The sequence below is a fragment of the Octopus bimaculoides genome, chromosome 5, assembly GCF_001194135.2.
Source record: "Octopus bimaculoides isolate UCB-OBI-ISO-001 chromosome 5, ASM119413v2, whole genome shotgun sequence".
NCBI lineage: Eukaryota > Metazoa > Mollusca > Cephalopoda > Octopoda > Octopodidae > Octopus > Octopus bimaculoides.
The window spans coordinates 90,674,791-90,679,165 of NC_068985.1; positions in this window are offsets into that span (position 1 = coordinate 90,674,791).

The following is a 4,375-nucleotide window of genomic DNA, read 5'->3' on the forward strand; positions in this document are numbered from 1 at the left end:
ATATATATATATATATATACATATATAGCGTCCAAGTCACTTTGCAGATTCGCCACATCTTCCGACTTCTGTATTCTCTGAGAGAGATTTAAACCGTCTGCGTCGCTAGCAATAGAGGCTACTTGAGCAGCTGAAGGCAAGTCAGAGGAGATCACCATGAATAGCAGCGGCTGAAAGACAATGATTTGTTGAACAACACTCATTATTTGTGTTACCTAGGAGTTGGCCACATTGGCCATTACTACCTCCCTTCTATTACTTAGAGGGTCATGTAGCCATTTTCCACGTTTCCCAACTATACGTTGATTACACAGATGGTGACAAATCATATCACGGTCGACATTCTCAAAAGCATTTGTATATGTGTACGTATGAATATCTATCTATTTATCTATCTATCTATCTATCTATCTATCTATCTATCTATCTATCTATCTATCTATCCGTCTATCTATCTATCGATTTATCTGTATGTCTGTCTGTCTATCTATCTATTTATTTATGTGTGTGTGGTGGGGGTGTGCACATATACTTTAAAATTTAAACGTAATCGGAAGAAATAGTGGCATCGTTTTGTCTGGAATTGCTACCAACATTGTCAACGTTCTAGTTTAATAATTTGCTACTGTTTCAATATCGTGAAATTTCATCAATGCCCACTCAAAATTATTTTCAACACCATTAACTCTATAGTCCTTGGCATCAGTGAAATGTTTAGCCCAGTGTTGAAACCAGTTCTATAATTTTTCGCATTGCCATCAATATGAGATCTGCTCTTACATTAAAACTCACCGCATGTCTCCGTTGTATTAGAATACTTTCTTTTATTTGCTTCTGTCATATCTTTTAATTATCAGTAGTCGTCTACAGTTTCTCTATAAAATACATTAATTCTCCATAGTTTGTGGAGCTTTGCTTTATATCGTATGTATTCTGTGATCTCACACTATGGTCGCCAGCAAGTATCCGCCTCATAAATGTTGACATTCTTCCATACGAAATCTCTTCGGATTTAAATGTTGCAATTATTCATCGCAATATAGAAAGCCCAAGGTATCACGCATGTAACATAATGAAGTGCATAAAATTTTCTCAACGGGGATTCGTCCAGAGATTACTATAAAAATTTTTATTAACTAATTTTACAGCTAATCGGTTACTGAATTTTGCACCATAACCTCCGTAGGGTGCATCAATTGAAATCCTAAATGCTACACTTCCCACACAAAATGCAACAATGATTTATACCAGAAATCCACTCGTAAAAACAAACGTATAGTACAAATAAGTACATGCTTGTAATCAGTTACATACTTGTGACTAGATACATGGTTATCTGAATATATATTCTTTTTCAATTAAACATCAACATACAGCATTTATAGCTAACTCCAATCTTACAATAACATTGAAGTAATACTTTTTGAAATGTAATAGATCTGAAATCTAGATATAAATGAGGTATATATTTATAGTGCAAATATACGTTATGGTTATAACTCAGAGAAATCTGTAAAACTGATAATTTTAGGGCGGTCATACCAGGAAGATTTTTACATTACCTTGGTGCTGAAAAGTTCCTGGCTTTGGATAAGAAAAAAAAAGGCGGGAGGATCAATTCTGATTTTATTCATCGTATATCCTTTTCAGATTCACACTATTATTGCCCTGGTCCTTCAGTTTTTCTTAGCCCTGTAAAATACCTCGGAATATTGGGCCTCTAATCAGGCATTTCACAATACCCTTAAAACCAGTATATTTTCAGCTTCTTCCTATTGTTCTACCTATATGAAACGAAGCCACAACCATAACAAACATGAAATATGACAACAATTTTTCTTACACACACAGATCCAATAACTATTGACAATAAACAATAAAGTTCGTCCATTAAGCAATGAAAATTCATCTATCCAATGTCATATTGTGATTTTATGCATTCAGTCTCCGAACAATTATTGAAGAATGGCTCTCTTGGTTTCCGATTTTTCATAGCAGGTTCTTATATGTCAAGTGTAATAATACACAGTCCATGGCACATCTCTACTTTATGTTTCATGAAATACAATACACACGCGCACACACACACACACACACGCATACACACACAGACACACACACACACACACATGCACTCTCAAACACATATGTATATATATATTTATATATATGCACAACTGCATGTTTTCACTCCCATTAATAATTTCTTTGTGCTATTATGTGCTTCGCAGTATTTTCAAAGTTGACGTTAAATAATAACGACGTCGGCGGCATGGCCCTGTAGTTGAGAATCTCTGTTTTCAATCAACTGGTCTCAGGTACAATCTGCCTGCGTGACATTTTGAGCTACAATCCTCTGGTACAGCTCTCAGGCGTCCGAAGATGCGTATGGAAATATGATAGGTAAATGGCGGTATATAATCGAACAAATTCATCAACTGGCATTTCATCACTTTCAACGAGGAGGGTTGCCACAAAACCGGTGAACAGAACAACCTGCTCGTGAATATAACTTGGACGTGTTTAAGTACTCAATAAACATCGGCCGCAGAAACGTAGTGTTCAGAGATTTTCAGCCAGACAAAGTTGGCCCTTTGAAATACATTTACTACACATTTTAGCAAGGTGAATGGACTGAAGGATCGTGAATTAAAATGTTTACTTCAAGTGCACGACGCGCTGCCAGGAATGGAGCTGACGACCTTATCATGTAGCTCTGTCTGTTACGAAGACGAGGCTTCCAGTTGATCCGATCAACGGAACAGCCTACTCGTGAAGTTAACGTGTAATTGGCTGAGAACTCCACAGACACGTGTACCCTTAACCTAGTTCTCGGGGAGATTCAGCATGACAAAGGGAGTGACAAAGCTGGCCCTTTGAAATACAGGTACAACAGAAACAGGACGAAAGAGTGAGAGAAAGTTGTGGTGGAAGAGTACAGCAGGGTTGGCCATCAACCCCTGCCGGATCCTCATGAAACTTTAGGTGTTTTCGCTCGATAAACACTCACACCGCCCGGCTTGGGAATTGCAACTCAGTTCCTACGGCTGCGAGTCCGCTGCCCTAACCACTGGACTATTGCACCTCCACTTCAAAACCTTATAATCATGACCGAAAGCCCAAACCACTAAAACACGCACATTCGATATATATGTATTAACCTTGTAGCTTGCTTCATAATGCTCTTACACAGGTATTGGCTACCAGGTGCAATTTCACAACAAAATCGAACGTATTTATGATCGTATCAATGAATGTCCATAGATTATATATATAAGAATATGTAAACAAAATCGCCTGGATCGAACAAACACCCGTTATTACATGATATTACATTTTTTTCATCTTCACGTTACCCATAGATAATTTCAGTAATATTATTATGTAATAAATACATTAAATTTATTAGATTACATCCGTATAATCTAAATGACATGCGGGAGTCTTCTTTCGCAATGTTGCTCAGATAATAAGGATGAATGTAATAAATTTAATGTATATATTATTATATAACAACGATAATTCGGCAATTATCTAGTGGTAAGGTCAAGATGAAACAATTGCAATACTTGGCAATAAAGCGTGTTTGCTCCACACAGTTTATATATTATAACGTATATTATTATTATTATTATTATTATTATTATTATTATTATTATTATTATTATTATTATTATTATTATTGTTCTTCTTCTTGTTGTTCTTGTTGTTATTGTTGTTGTTGTTGTTGCTGTTATTATTATTATTATTATTATTAGTATTATTATTATTATTATTTTTATTATTATTATTATTATTATTAATATTATTATTAATATTATTATTATTATTATTATTATTATTATTATTATTATTATTATTATTATTATTATTATTATTATTATTATCATGTGTGCGTGTGTACGTCTGTGTAAACGTATATGCATACGTAAAGAGGAAGCGTGAGTGAGGAAGCGTCAGCAAGAGTGTGTGTATGTGTGCGTGTGTATTCAATGAAATAATTTTGTATAGGCGCAGGAGTGGCTGTGAGGTAAGTAGTTTGTTTACCAACCACATCGTTCCGGGTTCAGGTGTCTTCTAATATAGCCTCGGGTCGACGAAAGCTTTGTGAGTGGATTTCGTAGACGGAAACTGAAAGAAGCCTGTCTGCCCTACTCTTCGAAACGCCTGTGTTAGAATGGGGGCAGCTGATGAAGAAGATGCTCTCTATGTGGCTTGTGCGTTTTCTGTACTCGTTTATCATTTTATCGACGCTTTGTTTGCAATGTCCCGTACCCAGATATGCATCTATATATATTGGTAGATGTAAATATGTACATACATGTACGTATATATGCCTATACTCATTTACTATATGCATATATATATATATATA